A 22,853-nucleotide genomic window follows, 5' to 3' on the forward strand; every position below is an offset into this window, starting at 1 on the left:
CGAGACATCATCGAAATTGTTGAGGAAAGAGAATGATGGGAACACATCACCATCATCCCATGGTAGTGCCAATTGCAGGTAAAGAGCTGAGGCAATATCTCATCGCCATAATGACACCAGAGACAACAAGGAAAGGTATAACTAGTCTCGATATTTGAATGTTCATTTTGATTATAATCATGTTGTTAAAGATAAACTTAAATCATGGAATCAAAAAACATGTACCTTTTGTGGATTACATAACCATATATTTGTTGAGTGCTGGAAAACAATAGTAGCACACAAAAGGAGGAGGCATGAAAGACCCTCTCAACAACATGTAAAGAAACATGTTAAGAAGATCTGGAGGAAGAAGATGTATTGCAGTCATTGCAATAGAGGTGGCCATCAAAGAGCCACTTGTTGGAGGCTCCATCTAGAGCAACGCCTTACAGACAAATTGTCGATGCATGAACCAGGTGAAACAGTTATTCGACAAGCAAAACGACCACAGGGAGATGACCCATTCACATTGACAAGTGAAAAATGGTTTCTAGATATGTTAGCTTGTCATGGTCGTGCTTTTGTAAATCATTTGTTGCATTTTCAGATGTAAAAGTGATGATGTGTTTTCCATCACTTGTTAAGCAACAATGATGTATGGTTTTATTTTTGTGTTGCATTTTACACTTTGAAAGTCATGTTGTGTTTCCATCACTTGTCAAATAAAAAATAGTGTTTTGCCTTATCTTTGTAAATCATGTGTTGCAGTGATGATGTGTTTTCCATCACTTGTTGAAGTAGCAATGATATGTTGGCCTTGTTTTCGTAGCTAGGGTATTGTTTCCATTTTGATGTAAACTTGACCGCCGAGTATGTGTTATAAACTCGTGGCAAGTATGGGATGCTTGGTTCATTAGTTGGTCATGTAATTCAAGCATATAATTTTCAAAACAATGTACTACAGGTTTGCAGAGGTGGCAGGTGTCGGCTCATCGCTTATGGCTCCAAAGGACAAAGGTGAAGGAGAAGGAAGGGTGACATATCAGATACTTGTAAGTGCAGACAGGGTACAAAGAAGTTTCAGATTATTTTTCATGCTTTTGGAGGACCAAAATCTCCTCAGTGGGGAGGATTGATCCAGGTGGCTCTAGATATAGGCAGAAGTCCCAGAGGACTCAGAAAGGGTCAAAATTCAAAGTGGTCGGATTGTTCCCAAACCAACACTAGATCAAAGTGCTCGTCACCTTGATTCCAACGGTGTGAATGGCACTCAAATCCAAGCTCGTATGAGGGAGAAAGAGCCAGTCAAAGTTTTGGTCAAAGTTGGGTTGTGGGCCAGGTTTAAGTATCCTACAATTTGATCGACCTCGGGGCATGAAACCTACGTCCTGAAAGCAGGTGAATTTGTTGGGTCGTTAATTTGTCTAATATCCCCTAGATTAGACAAAATAAAAAAAATCTTATTGTTATAAGAAAATAGAAAAAAATATATAAATGGGTGGCGGGCCATGACCCCCACCACCCTTCCTCCCAAAAACCATATCAAATAAAACCGAATTTTTATATTTTTATGGACCGACGGGTCATGACCCCTGACAACCACCCTCCCAACGACCACATGTATTAAATACCAATGACCACATGTATTAAAAAGTAAACAGGGTGTGTCGCCCCCCCGGGACCCGCCACCCAACCTCTGCCTACAACATACAACAACCATATATATATCTGGGCCGACGAGAATTGAAACTGCCCAGCGACATGGCCCGCTTGCTCCACGGGCGGCCCAACCATCCCACTTAATACGCCAAACACATCAATATAAATACAACACAATAAATGTAAGGTGCCCAACTTATGAAACGGGTTAAACCAAATGCGCCCAAAATAATAATGTGCTCTATTTAAAAACAACATGATGCGCCTTTAATCCATTTCATGGATTCGAACCTAGATCTCCTTTGGCTAAGTAATCTCTGCCACCAATGAGCCACGGGCTTAGTCTTTGTTTTATCCGCTGAAAACAAAATATATAAACCCTCTTACATAACATGACGGGGGATAGAACAAAGGCAGATTTGAAAACGGAGGTGTGGAACGGAGAACGGAACCATGACGTAGTTCCAGAAGGCAGAACGTGACACAGAGTTTGAGGTGACTTTTTAATTAATTTTTATAGGCGGAATCATGATCTTGGAAAAGCGCAGGGGAACCATGATTGAGCCAAATTTCCAGGGGGGCAAAATTTTGCAATGTCCAAATTGGACAAACTTTATGTCTATCCTACACCTCTCAGTGACACAAACCTGATGGCGCAGACATAATTTTGATCTGAGCAACAAATCTTCAGATGACCTGGAGGAGGGAATCTTTGAGGAATCTAGGGGGAATCTAAAAGATTCCTATAGCCCCAGATTTTCACTTTGTCAGAATTCAGAAATTTGACAGTCGATTTTACACTATTCGATGCCACAAATCTGATGGTGCAATCAGATTTTCCATTTGATCATTCCATTTTTCAGCCACTTTTCAAAGTGGAGTGCAGGTGTTAGCATTCAATGTGCGAGCAATCATTTCCATGAGATTCGACGTCACGAGATTGATGGTGCAGCCAAATCCAACAGTTTATCATCCTCTTCTTCAGATAGCTCCTTGATGTGAGGTATATGTAGTGTGATCATGTACTTATTTATCTCTTTGCTTGAGATGCATTGTGCTTTATAGATCCTTGTTTGATGTTTGATGTGGGATCTTGTTTTGTTCTTGATGTGAGATGTACTTATTGTCATGTTTTGATTGAGATCCATTTGTCGTCATGTTGATAGGATACTCATGTGTCGCCATGTATGTTTGAATTGAGATCCCTTTGATGCCATGTTGGCAGGATGCTCATTATCAACATACGTGAAATGATGTCATGCTAATAGGAGTCCTTTTTTTGAATGAGAGTTCTTGCAGCGGAACATCTCTTGGAGCCACTCCTGCGTGACGGCATATTCCTTGTATGATAGAGAAAACACATGCATGTACATCATCACTCTTTCCAGCACTTAATGCAGCGGCCTACACCATCTTGACACTAGGGCCCCGAGACGTAGTTCCTCCTGGACGAACTCTGTTATCAACATCTTGTGTTATATGTTGCTGATTCTTGTCATGTTCCTTCTTCTTTACAACATGCATATATGTTCCTTTATGCTCTTTTAAATGAAATTCTAATCACATCACAAAAGCAAAAGATCTTGGTTAAATCCGGGAGTTGAGTCAACTCAGATCAATCTCCCAAGCTAAATTCTTGAGTTCCTATATTCCATCTCCCTAATCTCCTAAATTATTGGAGAACTATCCATATTGATATACATACAAAATGCTTCATTTAGATGTATCATGATCCTAATAACATTATAGTTCCTATGATTTGCATCCCAAAATTATTTGGACAACCATCCATCCTGATACATATCTACAATAAATCCCTTCTTGTGTTAACATTGAGGGTTTATTATAATGCATAGAATTCCCTTTCTTCAATAAGGGTGCAAACATTGGAAATGTTTGGTGGATATTTAATAATGGCTTCATTACTACATGTTATATGCCTTTGAATTTTCCTTTAAGAACATTGTTTCCTTGAAATTATAGTTTCAAGCTATGTGACCCATTTTCTTGAAATATAAACATTCAATGTACCTATTATCTTCATTTGATCTACTACAATTGTTTCTTTATTATAATGTCATCCTAGGTTGAGAAACTAATTCCTATAGATCTATAAATATGGGCATCAATATAGGAAAGACAAGACTAAATCTATTGTAAAATCCTCTAAATTAATCCTATCTATGAATGAACCCAAAGACTCTTTTGTATCTTTCATGTGTCATTCCAACAATATTTCATTCCATATATGTCAACAATAGCCTCAAAATATTCATGCTTGAATATACACTAAGGCATTGGAATTGGAAAAATAAAAAAGGTTGAAACATCATCTTTCAAATCCCTAAGACTCTTGATACAAATATTCATGTCCCTTAGGAAATTGAAGTCACGAGAGTTTAAAACTTATCTTTCAAAGGCCCACATTTCTTTATATAACTTCAAACCCCTATACTCTTCCCTACTTTGATAAAAAATACAAAATAAGCTAGATTACTAAAATAGTAAAGGCCAAATAAGGCATTGCCAAATAAATAAACTCAAAGGAATATAATAGTGAAAACAAAAAAAATATGATGAATAACTAGTGAATTTGTTAAAATGGAGTTTACCTCATATATTTTTGGTAGTCGCTACAACACCACCCAAAATTTTAACCCTATGCATTTAAAATTTTGGGTCCCCCTTGCTTTTACAGGTTTTATGGATACCTTCTTTTCATTTTTAGACATACTTTTCAAATCACCTAGTCATTACCAGATGCATACCATCGAATTAACTACGGTCATATTTGATGCTATTATATCTCCAATTTCTCTTGGAAGCTTGAATTTGGGTTATTCTAAAGATTCAACTTTCAAGGGAAGACCAGAGAAAATGTGGGATGGAATTAGAAAAATGCTTGGATGGACCTGTTGATAATGTTGTAGCAATATACTTGGATGTTTCTTTCAAAACTGAAGGCCAAGATAATGCTTCTTTCAGGGTTCCAATTCTTCCTAATCAATCTCAGGAAGATCGAAACAATGAGCACCAGTCATGAAAAACTTGCAACATAGGAGGCCTTGGTGGAGAGACCAGGAGATACAACAATCACTTGGATTGGCTCTTTGGGTTAAATGGAGAGGAAAGTTGCAAGCACAAATTCATTGCTCCAATGATGGCTATCCTTCAATATATGTGAAAGGAATTCCTACTTATGGGAGGAAAACATATATCTTAGTTTACTTCCTAAACGCCTGTGCTCATTGCTGGACAGATTCATAAATTGTTTATAAAATTACAGAGAGACCAAAGTCTCTTTCCTTTGGCACACATCTAAGTGGATAGGAATTAGCAAAGGACTTGAGCTTGCCACAACATTTTATGTTGCAAAATATTGCAATTTTTATGCTAGATGCAGGTGATCAACTTCATGTTGAGGCTATGGTAGAAAGAGTCTGTAATGTAAATTCTTGGAAATATTTTACAAATCAGGTTGCACAATGCACAACTTATCTTGATTTTGGTAGAATGTTAATAAATCTAAATAATATGATATAGGAAATATATATTAGCCCTTCCTAGATGAAAACATTTGATCTATGGAAGCATCAATGTGAGGATACATGAACTACAAAATATACATAGAAAATTATAAAGGAGTTCAAGAACACAATCTTGTGGTATGATGTTTCCAAGTTGTGGGAGAACCCTATGCAAACTAGTCAAAGTGAAGAGTGAAAAATGTGGAAGAAGGAAGTCATGAAATTGTTTTCAACCTCTAACCCTTATGCAATATTGAATGCATTATACAAATAAGTTGACAAGGAGAGCAAGGAATATTGTGGGAAAACAACTAATCCTTTTGACACAGATAATATTGAAGTCATCAAGAAGTGACAAAAGACTAGAAATATGTCATGAAAATTATTCCGAAACAAAATATACAAATGAATCTTAGTTTTTCACTCTCGCTGAAGTGTTTTATTCATCATTTGTTCCTAACACTAGTGGGTACTAGATTATTCCTTACACTTTTGATTCAAACCCCATGACATAAGAGGAGGAGTGTATTGAGAATCACTCAATTACAAAGATATGATGCTTCAAGATATCCATAATTTGGACAAATCCTTAAGAATTTCACCAAAAATAAAGTGACCATGAACAAAGTTTTATGTCTTAAGAATTGCATGATGATAGTTGTCTAATCGAAAAGATTCGATTGCATGACTCTTCACTATAAGAAAGGGATACTTACAATGTCTCATGCAGAGTCCGCATGTTTTCATGGCATTTTTGCACCCATAGAAATCCAGATGATGAGTATGGACATAGAGTGATTCGATGATGCCATCAGATGGAGAGAACGATAGTGAAAATGGCACATTGACTAAACAATTAGGTTCCAAAATGGGTTAGGGTTACGTAGAAGAACTATGGTCGTTCGATGGCCCTCCCCTCATCCTAACTCATCCCAATGCTGCGACGACAGTCACATGGCCTCTATGTGACGAACGCAGATGTGGCTAAAGCCAATCACATGTTAATTGCCCAAGGAGGGGTGGCACACATAATATGGGAATTAATGAAGAAGTTATAAATATTGCACCACTTTAGTACATAGGAATTTAATTCAATTGTATCACATAGTTAAACAATATAAATAAATTGATCTTAAGGTATAGTTTAATTTATATGTGGCATGTTCTGCAGTGCAAAATTTCCAAAATCGTGGTGGGCAATGCATCCCCAAGGCAAAGCAAGGTTCATCTTACTATGAAAACTAGCTTCTCTCATAACCTAAATGTTAGAAATTTTATTGGATAAAATTCTAAGATGGGTGTGAGAGTGGAAAATGTGACCATAGATACTTTTTGCAGGAAGCTCATGTTTGAAGATGAGTGCATTTTGGTCGATGAAGGGGATCATTTCATTAGGCATAACTTAAAATAACACTGTCACTTGATGAAGAAAATAGAGTCTGAGAATATATTGCCTAGAGATTTTAGTGTATGAATTACTTCTTCAACAACATTCTACAACAAAGGTGACATTTACTTTGGTATGGAAAAATACTTGATGCAACCAATCTCTCTATAGGGAGTATACTCTCAATGAGGAGGACATTTTAGGGATTAAAAATGAAACCCAAAGGAGGATGTAACATGAACTAGGCATTGTTGCAGAATATATTTCAGTCCATAACTTTGTGCCACTTGGTCACATATTTTATACAACTCCTTTTGATGGCAAGTGGGGAGAGAATGAATTGCATTACATTGTTTTCATTTTTAGGATATTTCCATGCATTCCAATCCAAAATGGATTGCTATCAATGAATAATAACAAGATGAGTTAATTACAAATAAATTTCAAAATGATAAAAATCAGAAAAGATTGAAGGAAGATGCAGTGCAAATGACATCAATAGTCCACTTACAACAACTATGAATTCCGCCACCAAGCTACAATGATGGACTACTACGTACCTCCTCCTTATTGCTAGCAAATATAAGATAAGAATGCTACTAGCCTTGAATCCTCCTTACGAATATGCTTGGAGTATGATGATCAACTCCAAAGGACAAACATATCTATTGAAATTCAAGATAATCAGACATATATGACTTCAATCTTACAACTCATGTAAGACATGAGTAACATGTTGATTTCATAAGAAGGAAGACTTAACTCCCAACCTAAAGCTTCCACGTCTGGGCATGCTCAAGCTTCCTAGCAAGTCTATCAAATTGTTCCTCTTCTCTCTCACCCATGGTGTGATTTTTGTGAGGAATATCATGATGGGAAAACTTGTCAAATTCGCAAGAGCGTCAGGGAGAAAATATTTGGTAAAAGGCTTCACCCTCCCATAGTTAACCTTGATTGGGCTGATGAAGAATATGTTATGGAAGTTGAAACTGGAAGTGTTCATAAGGATCTTACCACTAAGAACAATCTTCTAAACAACATTCAATTAAAAATTCCTTGGATCCTACTTATAGCCGTTCATATGTAAACACTTTCGCTTCAACTCAAACTGTACATTCCTCTCCTTCTTCTTCTTCAACCTTGTTGCTTGAATTCAACATTCTAACTCAAATGGTCAACATTATGGATGATGCTTGATTACATGATATGGCCACAATTCCCAAGAAACAAAAGAAACTAAAAGTATTCCTTGAAGGGAAAGTCCCTGCTCCCATAAATTATTTGGAGATCCAACCTAAAGAACCCACTCAGGAAACGAATTTTGCTACTAACACTCCTTCCAATCCTTTTAGGACATCTCCATTATATGTGTCCATGAAATTCATGATAAAGTTGCTCATTATTACCTAGTATATGGAGGGTTTGGACCAAATGTCATGCCTAAGATTATCATGGAGGAACTTGGTCTTTAATGTACTGACGATATCCCCCAGAAGATAGTAGGTTTCAATAAATCGCTACAAGAAACAATTGGTATAATCAAATATGTTACCCTAGTTGTCTATGTTCACCGTGAAATTACGACTACATTTAACATAGATGTGATGAACATGTCAATTTCAAACTATTGTACCATTCTGCGAGATCCCCCAAGGGAAGTTTTGGGGCTTAAAGCCTAGATTTTGACTAAATCCGATGTAAAGACTCTGCATTTTGTGGGCGCGGAGCACGAAGTTGTAAATGAGTCATAGGATTGTCCACCCTCATTTTTGTAATGTAATGTCAGCTTTAGAGATCTACCCATGGTCCGCGGACCATGGGATTGTATAATTAGAGCGAGGAGCTCTAAGTTGTAAAAACCTAAGGAGTAGTAATCTAAGGATGATGGAATAGAAGCATAGCAGAATATCTAAGTGTAGAGTCAAGTCTTTGGGTTATAGAGTAGGAGAAGGCTCTGCAGCTGAGTACGCAAAGGCCTAATAGTCCGAAGTTGAGTGCGCAGACCCCTACAGCTGAGTGCGCAGGGTGAGTCAAGTCTGTAATCGTTGAAGCATTAATAAAGAGAGTTTCACATCAATTTTGTGTATCTATTTCCTATTTTTATGCATTGATTATATTGGGTATGAATTGCATTTTCACTGTTTATATGTGCGAACTTATATGATTGTGTTGATTAAGTGAATATAAGATAAAGTATCTGTCTACGGGAAGTTAACTAATAGTTATAAGAATATAAGTAAGATCCGCGGTGTAACTTAGTAAAATAGCGCAAATCGTTGCATTAGCAGTGTGAAAGCACCTTAGTCCCTGGTGGGGGCTGCGCGAAGGCGATTATAACAGATCGCGAAGGCCTCATAGATCAGGACAGTGCACGAAGTGACCTACACGAAGCTATTCACAGTTGGAGTAAATTGACACCTCAGACATCTCAAAGGTGCGGAAACTTGGTTCCAACATCCCCCCATACTGCTTCGAGTGAGACTTCAGTCCGTGCACCGCGGGCTGATGTTGAAAGGGCCAGTACTGTAGGAATTTTTTTGGCTAATTCACTCCAAGCCTGGGTTAGGCCCCATCAAGCCAACAAATGGTTCCGTTTCCGGGACCAGAATCTGCATAGAGATGTCTAATGTCATATCATTGGAATCCAACTAAGAAGGAAATTGAAGGTTGGTTGGATAGGAGAATTCACAAATTCGCGACGCAGGAGAACAGGATTCAGTGACTATCAAAGGAAGAGTGGTTAGACTGCTACCTATACACAGAGATCCATGAAATATCCTTCGCATCTTTCCCTACTGAGCTGTACGAGTGGATCGCGAAGTTAGCAGATAGCCAAGGAAGGTGGAAGCTCGACGGTCCTATTGTGTGGACCCCAGAATTGGTGCGCAGATTGGAAGCATCGGAGGATAAGATCACACAGGCTGTTGATCACTGTCTCGATTGGATTATAGGAGGATCCATTACTGAGTTTGCAGTAGATACTTCAGTCAGCTATAGCGAGGCAGAGTGACGCTTTCTCAAAGGACCGTGAGGTAAGTACGTAAAGTCTCTGAATACTTGGATTAAAATGATATTGTGCGAAAAGCAAATTATGCAGTTACATTGATGTTCAGGGCTACGCGAAGTGGAAAAAATTACAGAAATGAAGGGACCAGAGAATAGCCCCTTGATTTCACCTCCGCGAGGGGACGAGGAAGAGCTCACGAAGGTCTCTCTGTGAAGTGCGATCCATTTGATAAGGCAGAGAATTCCGTGCATACCACCCCTGCCCACACCACCACTAGCTTCACCACCATCACCTCCATCTTCGCCTGTACCACCTCCACCACCACTGCGCTTCAATATAGCAAGCACGATAAAGTTTCCTGTGTTTAAGGGATTGGGAAATGAAGACCCGAACCAATTTTGGTTCATGGTAAAATATGTATGGGAAGCATAGGGAGTTACAGATGACAATATAAATAAAGAAACACTCGTTAGCACCCTACAAGACCGCGCGTTGACCTGGTACATTAAGCACTCGAATGATAATCCGAATGCGGGAATTGAGGAGATCCAAACTGCACTAAATAAGGAATTTAGCTGGCCGAAGTCAGAAGCACAGTCGATCATTGGATTCAAAGAAATCATAATTCTACTAGGCGAGACCCCTTGGGAGCTGGATCAAAGGCTGAAGTGTATGATTCGTGAAGCTAATATGAATCTGATGGATGGACAACACCATGAATGGTTTGTATCATCGTTAACGCCACATTTGAGGAGCGTGTTGTCGCAATAGAAGTTAACGACTCAGGCAGACACTTTAGAGATCGCGATGAGGCTGCATGAGACCCCAATGTAGGATCCTAACTCGTGAGTTCAGCAGATCCACGCGGAGTTTAAAAACTTATGCCTTAAGATGCAGAGTCTGAAACAGGAAAGGATAGCTCGACCAGAAGTGCGCGAAGAGGTGTGGTGTGTACAATGCAAAGGTCAGGGTCATGACAAAGACCATTGCCCAGTGTTCGCGAATTACCTTGCGGGAGGAGGGCCGATGCTGTTAAGGCCGGAAGCACAAGCAGGACCTAGCGTGACGCCTACTTTGTGGTGTGCGATTTGTCAAATTGGTGGAAAGCGTGCTACAGACAACTGCCATTTGCTACAGAAGTATACACAAAATTCACAATAGTTGTTCTGTAATTTTTGTAGGTTGGTGGGACACGATGAGCACACTTGTAGAAGCTATGAGTTAATGATGGATAGAACTCCCACCTACATGGTTCATGCCGAAACGCGGCCCCTAGACCAGAGTGCAGGGATGCTGCAAACCGGATTTCAGGGGCATGGATGGGGCTGAGGTGGAGGAGGACCTGTAAGAGGTAGCAGATAGTTAATATGCTACAATTGCGGAGGGCGAGGACATTATGCCTGTGATTGTATGAACCCAATGCATCCATCATGCCTGTATTGTACCGTGTTTGATCATGAGATAGAAGATTGTCCTATGCTGATAGCTAGGATACGCGACAAGGGAGCGCTACCACCTCCCTCAACTCAGAACCTACAGATGATGAGGTTTGAGTTGCATGAGGAAGATCCAAATGTGAACATTGTGCTTCGAAGTGGAATCACGAAGGGAGACGATAAGGGAAAACAAATAGAATATAGTACTTGGGTTTGCAAAGCTCCGACGAAAGAAGCGAAGTTTGATTTGAAGCGTGCTCGAGAAACCTTTATGGAAGCTAATAAGAGCTTCGCTGATGCCTCCACTTCAGGAAGCAAAGATAGACCAAAGCCAGAGATGGACCCATCGATGCTCACGATATTCCTAGAAACATGCATGAAGTTACTACGTGATAGTAAGGCTGTAAAATGACTACAGGAACTCATTAACAGATGCTGTGGGACCACGCCAAGAGAATCGCGCGTAGTCCAGAAGATTGGAAAACATAAGGAAAGGATGGGGAGATAAATGAGGTTAACCACGCAAATTGGAGAATATGAGATGGACCAAGGAATTTTGGATTTAGGATCAGACGTGAATGTTCTGTCGAAGCAAACATGGGAGCTATTATCACCCCAAGAAACTCTCCTAGGTTGTATATCAGAGATGCTCGGGAACATTACAAACTCAACAAAAATGTTGGAAAATGGTATATGAATGAAAGAAATGTTGCATATTCAAGCCAGATAACCACTTCTACTATGCTTAACCCCATACATGGGTGAACACCCCCAAACTACAAGGCTTTAGACCGCCAATTACTCACAGTTTTAAGGAAAATGTGATGATGGAGAATACTGATCACACCAGCAGATGCACAGGACCCTGTGATGGCCAGCTGCAACCAGTTAAAAGGTCTATAAATCTGTTTCCTAATACACAGACAGGATGACAACTCTCTAGCATTAAAACAACAAAAACCTGCATACAAATTCAATAATACTAACTAGATTCTAACAGAGAGGTGGGATGACAACCCCTCTACTGCTAAACATCAAGAGCAAGTGAAAAATGCATACAAACACAGCTTGGAACAAAGAAGAAGAAGTGGAAAGTGAGCAATTGACAACAAAAGAAGCTTGCATTAGCTGAAAATGAAGACCAGAAGCTACAGGTGTCACAATAGTTGTAGTCTCCAGAAGTTGAAGTTTACATCAAGATAACATTCATCAACCTGATTACATCTTGCTTTTTGGTATATATAGAGTTTGTTCACAAAAAATCTCTGCTAAACTATGCGTGGAGGGGTCATAACTGACCACCAACCGCATTTACAATTAGATATGGGTTTTTGCTGCAAGCTGAGTGTTTAAATGAACAAAATCGGCCTTTTTGGTACTTTGATGTCCTTCCTGAACAGGTGAAGTATTATTTGAATGAATTTCAATAACTGCTGCAGTCATTGAACTGTTCGAGGATCGTCCTTCTCATCCTTGGCCGTGCTGCTCTTTGAATGAAGTTGCTGAGGATTCAATGCACTGAGTACCGGATCATCTCTTCCTTCTTCGTGCACACAAAACAGGCCGAAAACACTAAAAAATACATTGAAAATGGACGATGAAATGGGCATGAATGCTGACCGTTGGATAGCTCAGATGGATGGCCGAGATCTCTTGGCGGGCAGCGATGGGAAGACACAGAGGCGTGATTGATTATAGGCCGTCGGATCTGACAGATTGGATGGCAGAGATCGGGCTACGTGGGCTATCGGGAGGCATGTGCGCGGGAAGAACGAGGACCGTCGGATCATGGGCGGGGATGATCAGACGGCTATCGGAAGCGGAAGCAACGCGACGGTTAACGGCTGGGGGACAGGCGGTTTCGGGCGGCAGGTGGTTTCCCCACACCGCCTATGGGGGTACAGTGGTTTCCGTATGAGGGCATGCGATCAAATAAAAATATGACGCGTGGCGTACGAAAACCGCCGCCCCCACAGGTTAACGTGTGCGCAAATCGCGCGATCGGGGGAAGCGCCCACCGTTGATGACTCGACGGACGGTTGGATGGCGGGGAGATACACAAAGTTTAACGACGGGCAGGAAACGCGGAGACCGTTAGATCAGGGCGATCAACAGTGGAGATTTAGAAAATAACGAAGGGCCGAGGAAGGGCGGAGGGTTATGATTTTTATTATATGCACACGGCTATATAATCCATGGATTCGTAGGTTTAACTTCGCGCTTGGGACCAAAGGGAAAATGGGTTATACGGGGTTTAATAGTGTTAAAACAAAAAATGCCCGGGAGCCGGAAAAAGGGCTTAAGCGGGGTTTAAAGGAGAATGAAGAAGATTAAGAGGAAGGAGGAAACAGAGGTGTGGGGAGTTATAAGGAGAAAAGGGAAAATGAAAGGGAAGGATGAAAAAAACTGCTGCAAACCCTTTGCAACCCAAACCAGCACTGCCTGACCTGATTTTATCCATCAAATGTTGCAAACTGTAGCAGAGCTAACACTGGCTCCTTCTGGGGATGAGATCCTCCCTGTGAGGTCTCAAGAACCTGCAAACCAATGCCTTTCTAGCTGAAAACAAATTAGCCAAAATTCCTAGTGTTCCATTGGGCATGGAGTCTACTGCACCTATACTAAAACTGATTAAAAACACAATATTTACAACTTTTAAGGCCAAAGACCTTAAACAACATAAGTTTTCAAAAACCGCCCATTAACTGGGCCATCAAAAACTGTCTCTCCTCCCATACTTTTCAGTATGAAGGTGTTGTTCCCTTGAATCTGTGAAATGATGAAAGGCAGTGTCCAAAAAGCATCAAATTTCCCATGATTGCCTTTCTTTTCCTTTAGTGCATCCCATTTCAAAACCAAGTCTCCATCCTAAAAATTATATGTTTTTGCCTTCTTGTCAAAGGCTTCCTTGGTCTTTCTCTGATGCATTGTAGCCTTTTCAACCAACTGCTCTCTAATCTGATGCAACTCTGCTAAATCAGCGATCCTCTTTGCCATGTCTTCTTCCTCATCCTGCTCTTCTTGAAGGAATTTTTCCACAGGGAGAGTTAGTTGAATTGGGAATACATCATCAGTGCCATACACCAGCTTGAAAGGAGAGTTTCCTGTGGATTTCTTAATGGTCACTTTGTCAACCCATAGTGCATACTTGAGCTTTGAATCCCAATTCTTTTTATTGTCCTCTAACAGTTTTTTAATTATCCTGATCAGATTTTTATTAGAGGATTCTGCCACACCATTTCCTTGTGGATAATATGAGGTGGAATGAACAAGTTTAATACCCATAGAATCACACATTTCCACCAATTTTTTTGCCCTGAAGACTGTTGCATTGTCTGTGACCAATTTATGTGGACAACCAAATCTGGTAAAGATATTTTCAATTAAAAACTTCATGACCACATTATGATCAGCCTTCCTTGTAGGGACTAATTCAATCCACTTAGTGAAATAATTAGTGGCTACTAATATCCATCTGTGATGGCCATTGGAATGTGGATTGATTTCTCCAATGAAATCCAAGCCCCACTGCTGAAAAAGTCCTTTTGCCTAAATTGGTTTTAGGGGCAGGGATTTCAACTGCTGTTTTCCTTCAAATCTTTGACACCTGTCACAAGATTTAACAAAAGAAAATACATCAGAAAATAAATTGGGCCAATAGTACCCAGCTCTGAGAATTTTATGGGTTGTGGTCTTCCAATAATGGTGTCCTCCATATATGCTGGAATGAAATTGCTGCATCACTTCAATTGACTGTTGTTTGTCCAGACACCTCAAAAATATTCCAGATGGATCCCTCCAGTAGAGCAGATTTTCATTGATACAATATTTTGCTGCTCTAAGTTTTAAAGTTCTAGCTTGATGTAGAGCCTCTAACTTGCACTTGATTATCCATCATTACCTACAACTTTTCCTCACTTATCCCTCTCTTTTGCTCTATTTTCCGCATAAACTTACCCAGATCATTACATTTGATGTCTTTAAGCATAATTGGTTAACTTTGCTTATGTTTTATCGTTGGTTTAGATTTTTGACATATAAACAGTGTTTCCGCAGCTGTTCAGCAATTCCGCAGCTGTTCAACAATTCCGCAGCTACTCAGAGATTCCGCAGCCTTTTTGTTGTTTGATATGCTCCACGTGTCTTCTCAAGGAACGAGCCACATGGGCATGTTGGGTTGGATGTACACATGGATCGTATGCTATTGGTTGAGCCAAACCAGTCACGTATGCCTTGGTCAACGCAGGTATTCCCTCGGTCAAACGGTAAAGTTCTAAACGGTGGCACGGGAGCCGTGAGCAGTTGGGACACGGAACTATAGCTGGCACCTCCTCCACGCCACGAAGACAGCTAAAGACAGGATCCAAACATAGATTTGTCTCCCATGATGACCGTTTCCCTCAAAAGTGCACGGAGTTGCCTACGTGTTTGCTGCACAAGTTAATTAGCTAAGATTGCGTGTTGCTGCGTAGTTAATAAGTTAGGTTGTAGTTGCTTAGTTCACGCAGAGGGTAGTTGCCTCTGTGCTTATAAATAAAGCGTGTGCCAACGCTTATAGATTAGCTTTTTGAATATTGTAATTGCTGCGCTGATTCTGTTATAAAAACTCTGTTTTAGAAGGCTGTTCCTACAGCACTTTTCACTGTATTTTGACATGCTGGTTTTATAAAGAAGACTGTTCTGTTCACCTTTTCGTAGCTGATCTTTTAAGTTGGTTGCGTGGATGGAGGGCCCCCATCTATGACAGCCCGTGTACATAGTGTTTGATTTCATTTTCCTGCTTTCAGCAATTTCTATTTCTTTCATCATGTATAATAGTATACCATTTGATTTCATGTCATTTTATTTCCAGCATTCATTTTAAACTGATCAGTATTGTTTTTGCAGGTTTTTAACCCGGGATTGTTTTGTCTTTGTGTATTTGCTTTATATCTGATGGTATTTTCAGTTGACATATTCAAAGTTGCTGCCTTTACTCTATTTTCATAGCTGATTTCTAGTTTAGTTTCTCAAAGTTGTATGTTAACATATTGATGGTCTCTTTATCATAAGTTGTTCATCTTTTAGAGATCAGAATAATAATAAATTACAGCTAGCTTTGAGTACTTTTTAGACTAATCTTTAACTACTTCCTAATCGTGCTTCACATAATTCCATATGCTGAAAGCAGAGAGTTAGGAAGAGCTGAACATTATAACTAGTCTTTAAAGTAGATTTTTCTCATTTTTGATTACTTTTTAGACTTATCTCTCACTACTTCTTAATCGTGTTTCTCATAATTCCATATGTTGAAAGCAGAGAGTTAGGAAGAGTTGAATATTATAACTGGTCTTTAAAGTAGTTTTTCTTACCTTTATATTTGCAGCAGCATGAATAGTTTCTAGTGCCATTAGAAAGTGGTTCTTTGCTTTCAGTTCATTTCAAGTTATTTATTTCTTTCAATCTTTTTCTTTGCAAGTTTAGAAGGTAGTTAGAAATCACCTGTAACACACACTCACTCATTTAGAAATCACCTTACACACACACTCACTCATCTGTTTATAAAATCTCCATTCCATCTTAGGAAGATAAATTGACCACAAACAACACCCCCAAACGACAAAAAGATCTAAGAGGTTGCTTAAGTACATATAGTACACCTTCACTTCATCAGCTTACGAACCCCGGGTTGACAATTAATGACATCAATTTAGAAACACTAAATTGACTAAACATTTTGGCACCGTTGCCGGGGAAGTGAAATTAAGTAGCCATATTCTTAGAAAAAAAAACATAAAAATTTCAAGGAAAGAAGTTGATAACCTATCAAAGTATGCTCTCCTCTTGCACTTCAAGGTGATCTGGAGGATCAGAAAAGAGAAAGTTATTGATTTGGTAGTTTCTTGAGTATGCTCTCTTCTTGCACCTGGAGTGAACTGAAAGATCAGAAAAAGAACTATTAACTTGACTTGAAGAAAAATAATAAAAAATGACATGCATAGAGCTAGAGATTCTAGGGGAAGGTTTTTAGCTAGAGCTCGAAGTTCAATTTTTACAAGTCCATCTGCTTCAAGGGATAGACAAGAGACACCTCCCTTATCTCCAACCGACACTCCTAGTCCTAGAATTCCCGGAATTCAAGAGCCAAGAGTTGACTCTCCTACACCTTCTATTGAATTTGAACCAGGAAGAGACTCTTCCCTTTCTCCTACAGAAAGACCAATTGTAATTGAGGAAGTGGAATCATCTGAAGAAGAAGGAGAAATCTCTTCTCATTCACCTTTTGTAGAGGAACCAGAAGATTTTGAAATCCCTAGGAGAACCATCATGGCAGAGGAAGAAGGAGGCGGTAGAGGTAGAGGTAGAGGTAGAGGAGGAGGAGGAAACAACAACAATAATGGAGGAGGTAGAGGTCCCCTTGGAGGAGGAAATAGAGATGGGGATAATTCATTTGGGTTTCCCATTGTTAATGAGGACTCCCGAGCCACTATGAAAAACATATCACCATCTGTCCTCCCAAATTTCCATGGGTTACGAACTGAGGACCCTGAAACATTTTTATTTGAGTTTGAAGTGGTGTGTCGAACTTATGACTACCTGGATGACTCTCAGAAACTCAAATTGTTCCCTTCAACACTGAAGGATCAAGCCTTGAAATGGTTCATGGGGTTACTCACTCAATCCATTAGGTCTTGGGATGAAATGAAACAGACATTTTTGGATAGGTATTTGGACTATTGTATGCCTACTAATCACAAGGACGAGGTTTTTAAAATGATACAAAGAGAAGATGAGAGCTTAGAAGATTTACTTGAAAGATTTCAATATAACTTGAAAAGAGCAAAAATGAGTAGCTTGGATGAAGAGACCTTAAAAGCCCTCTTATTAAAAGCCATTAGGGATGAATGGATAGATATCTTAAACATGATGGGGAAAGGGGATATTTCTCAACTTTCACTCAATGATATAGCAGAACTTTGTATCCATCTCTCAAGAGGCAAATCAAAAACTCAAAAAGGGCCTAGAGATCCTTCTCTCCTTAGAGCAAATAAATCTGCAACAGGATCAGTAAGTAGGGCTGAAATCGGCAATATGCTTGATGAATTCAAAACTGACATCTTAGGGAGTCTTAGTGAACAACTAGATACCCTTAAGATTCAAAATAAACAAAAAGCAGAAGCTGAGGCTTTGGCCATTTTTTGCCCAAAATGTAGAAAGAAACATGCTTTAAGGGAATGTCCCTTGGACACACACGTTGTAGAAACATGTGTAATTTGCTCAGAAACTCATGAGACTAAGGATTGTCCTTCAATACCTGGCCTCAAAGTAGTCTTTCAAGAGGATCCAAATACACTTGAATCTCTCTGTTTTATTGCAAGGAGACCTTGGCAAGGGCAACAGAATCAAGGGTTTAACAACTCTATGAATTCTCAATCCCAACCAAATTGGAATCCTTGGCAACAACCTTGGCCTCAACCTCAAAATGCTTTTCAAGCATGGATGCAAAGCATGCAAAATCCTTATGGGAGATTTGCTCAATTCTATCAATATCCTCCATCATTTCAGAATCAGCAGGCTCCACAACTTCCAAATCAAGGTCAACAACTATCATTACCATACCCTCAACAACAACAACCTCCTCCACAAAATCAAAATTCTCAACTCTCGCTTCAATCCCAGCAGAAATCAAATCAACTTACCTCTCAGCCATTACCAAATCCAAATAATAGGAACCCTCAAAATGCTTATATGATGGAAGGTCAACCATTCCCTACCTATATGGTTGTTCCTCTCAATGAAGTACAACTCAGATCAGGTAGAATCTTAGATCAACCTTCTACAAGTGTTCAACAACCAAGCATTTCTGAGGAAGAATCTCTCAAAGTCAATAAGGGTTCTGAAGTATCACTTCAAAACCAAAATATCCAAAAAGAAAAAGAAAAAGAATCAACCTCTACAACTCCCATAGTTGAGCAACCTACACCTTTAGCTACACCTCCTTTTCCTGAAAGATTACAAATTGACAAAGGAGTGGAAAAGCAAATATGGGTGCCTCACTATAGTTTTCTAGATGAATTGAAGAATGTCTGTATCAAGATTCCCTTGTTACAAGCCATTAAGGAAATTCCCATTCTAGCGAAGACAATAAAGGAGTTGAGTTTGAAGAAAACAGGAAAGAGAACCAGAGATACCAAAAGGATACATCTAGTTGGAAAAATTGCAGACATTATGATGGGTAAGATTACCATGCAAAAGTATGTGGATCCCGGTAGCCCTATTGTCAAGACTCATATTAATGGGGTTGAAATCCCAAATACTTTGATTGATTTAGGAGCCGCTATCAACATCATGAGTAGACAGACCATGGATCAGTTAAAGCTTCCTAACCTTCTCTTTACACCTACTTTACTGCAACTTGCAGATAGATCAATCATTAAACCTGATGGTGTATTGGAAGACATTCCAGTCTCCCTAGACTCTTGGGAATATCCAGTTGATTTTATGATTTTAACTCCCAAGAACAATCTAGGAGGACATCCTCTTATCTTAGGAAGACCTTGGTTAGCAACAGCTGATGCTTTTATCAGTTGTAGGTCTGGGGACATGTATATATCAGATGGTAATTCCACCAAGAAATTCAACTTGTATCCTCTAGCAAAGGCAATAACAGAAATAGGAGAAGATGAGTGGGTTGATGATGAGGATACTATTCAACCTGTTCTAACCATCTCTGAGATCAGTGAGGATAGTCAAATTCTAAATACATTAGAAAATTTTGAAATACCTTTAGAATATGACTCTACACAGTTTCAGTTAGATGCAGACATTGAATATCTCTCCTCTAGACAGATGTCTCTCTTCTCAATGGAAGAGTTTGGTAGTTCTACAGTTGAAATCCTTCCAGGAAAAACATTGAACATTAACAAAAACTTGGAAAGACCACAACAAGAAGAATTAACTAAACTTTTGCAAAAACATTCCACTGCATTTGCATGGGAATACACTGACATGAAAGGAATCGATCCTAAGACTTGTATTCATCACATCTATATTGAAGAAAACAACAGACCTATTAGGCAACCACAAAGAAGGATGAATCCAAACCTTAGGGAAATCGTGAAAGAAGAACTCCAGAAATTGCTCAAGGTAAACTTCATTTACCCCATTTCAGATAGCCAATGGGTTTCTCCCTTGGTTATAGTGCCCAAAAAGAATGGTAAATGGAGAGTTTGCATTGATTATCGAGAATTGAACAAGGCAACCTTAAAGGATCATTTCCCTCTACCTTTTATTGATCAGGTACTAGACACTTTAGCAGGTAAAAAGTATTTCTCATTCCTGGATGGTTTTAGTGGGTATAATCAAATTCAGGTAGCACCTGAAGATCAAGACAAAACCACATTTACTTGTCCTTGGGGAACTTTTGCCTACCGAGTACTCCCTTTTGGATTGTGCAATGCACCCGCTACATTTCAAAGGGCTGTACTAGGAATCTTTTCAGATCTGATTCATGATTGTGTAGAGGTATACATGGACGATTTCACAGTTTATGGTAATACATTTGAAGAAACTTTGGAAAATTTGGAAAAAGTACTGATAAGATGTAAGGAAACAAATCTTTCTTTAAGTCATGAAAAGTGTTTTATGATGTTTACTGAAGGGATTGTTTTAGGACATCATATTTCAGGAGATGGGATTAAGGTTGATAGATCCAAAGTTGAAGTCATCTCTAAGTTACCTGTTCCAAATTGCCAGAAAGATGTTAGAAGTTTTCTTGGGTTTACTGGATATTACAGAAGATTTATTGAAAACTTCACTAAGATAGCATCTCCTATTTTCAAATTGCTTACCAAAGACTGTGAGTTCAAATGGGATCCTGAGTGTCAATCTGCCTTTGAAGCTTTAAAGACTAGAATATCTGAAGCACCCATCTTAAGAGGGCCAAATTGGAAACTCCCTTTCCACATTTCTACTGATGCTTCAGATACAGCTCTAGGAGCTGTTTTGGGACAAAAGGATCTGATCCCTTATGCCATTTATTACACCAGTAAAAATTTGACTCCCACTGAGTTAAATTATACTATTACAGAAAAAGAGTTCTTAGCTGTGGTACATGCGATCAATAAGTTTAGACACTACATAACCGGCTATGAAACCTTTGTCCATACTGATCACTCTGCCATAAGATATTTAATGAACAAACCTGTTACTAATGGTAGAGTTACAAGATGGCTTTTACTCTTACAAGAATTCAACATTACTGTGTTAGATAGACCTGGAAAACAAAACACAGTAGCTGATTTCTTGTCTAGAATCCAAAACACTAATGAAGATTCTCCAGTAGAAGATAAGTTTCCAGATGAATACTTGTTTGCAGTAACTAGCAAGACTCCTTGGTATGCAGATATGGCTAATTATCAAGTTACAGGGAAGCTACCTCTACACTTATTTCCTAATGAGAAAAGGAAAATCATTCAGGAGAGTTCACATTATTCTTGGATTTCTAATGAATTGTTCAAATCAGGGCCAGATTGTATAATCAGAAGGTGTGTTCGGGAAGACGAAATGCCTGACATCCTTAAGGCATGTCATGATGAACCATGCGGCGGGCACTTTGCTGACAAGAGGACAGCCTATAAAATCCTTTCTCTAGGATATTATTGGCCTTCTCTCTTTAAAGATGCAAAGCAATATGTTAGAAGGTGTGACAGCTGCCAAAGAGTTGGGAGACCAACTCCTTCAAATGAAATGCCACTACAGCCTCAGGTATGCATCGAACCCTTTGAGAAATGGGCTCTAGATTTCGTTGGACCAATTAATCCACCATCAAAGCAAAAGAAGTATATACTGGTTTGTACTGATTATGTTACTAAGTGGGTAGAAGCCAAGGCATTGCCTTCTGCCACTGAAAATTTAGTTGTTCAATTTCTTTTTGAGGATATTTTCACTCGTTTTGGTGTCCCAAGGGAAATTGTAACAGATCAGGGCAACCAATTTACATTTAAATTGATGGAGAAGCTGATGGAGGAATATAAGATCAAGCATAGAACATCTACTCCATACCATCCGCAATCAAATGGCCAAGTGGAATCTACTAATAAAGTTCTTGAAGGCATTATCACTAAGACTGTTCATCTTCATAGAAGAGATTGGGCGGAAAGGCTTCCTGAAGCCTTATGGGCCTATAGAACTACATGGAGGAACACAACAAGACATTCTCCCTATGAACTTGTTTATGGGAAGGAAGTCCTGTTCCCCATTGAGTTCCAAATCAAGACCTTTAAGATGGCAGTCCAATTGGGGATGAGCCTCATAGAATCCCAAAGACACAGAATGGACCAGCTAAATGAGCTAGATGAAATAAGACAAGATGCAATTCTAAGGACCGATCTAGTTCAGCACCAAAGATCTAAATGGCATGATCGACACATCAAAGAAAGAAAGTTTCAGAAAAGAGATTGGGCACTATTGTTTGATTCAAAATTTAAGGACTTCAAAGGAAAATTTCAAACTCATTGGCTTGGGCCATATGAGATTGATGAAGTCTTTAAAAATGGAGCAGTTCGAGTGAAGACCATTGATGAGCTTCAAACACCTCTTATTGTGAATGGCCATAGATTGAAAGTCTACCAGAGGCCACTCTCAAAAGAGGAATTTGTCAAGTTGTTTAAAGAAGATTCTGCAATCAGGTTGGTGGAGAAGGATTCTTCTCCTCCATCAGCCTAATCTTTGGTTTTTGAAAAAAAAAAAAAAAAAAGAAAAAAGAAGAAGAAAAAAAAAAGAATAAGTGTATAAGCCTGAAAACCAATCTCTGATTGGCAGTCTTATGCAGAAAACCTGAGGTGAAAATCAGGGTCACCTGACACCTCATGTTT

At 39.2% G+C, this 22,853-nt stretch overlaps 1 pseudogene; it reads left to right on the top strand.

Annotated features, from left to right (window-relative positions):
- The first annotated feature begins 6,438 nt into the window (after positions 1-6,438).
- LOC149226852 (isopentenyl-diphosphate Delta-isomerase II pseudogene) lies at positions 6,439-6,969 on the top strand (annotated as a pseudogene).
- Positions 6,970-22,853: the final 15,884 nt, after the last annotated feature.

Source organism: Pinus tabuliformis, chromosome J (genome assembly GCF_031772625.1).
Source record: "Pinus tabuliformis cultivar Carrire ecotype Pingquan chromosome J, CPIR1, whole genome shotgun sequence".
Lineage (NCBI taxonomy): Eukaryota > Viridiplantae > Streptophyta > Pinopsida > Pinales > Pinaceae > Pinus > Pinus tabuliformis.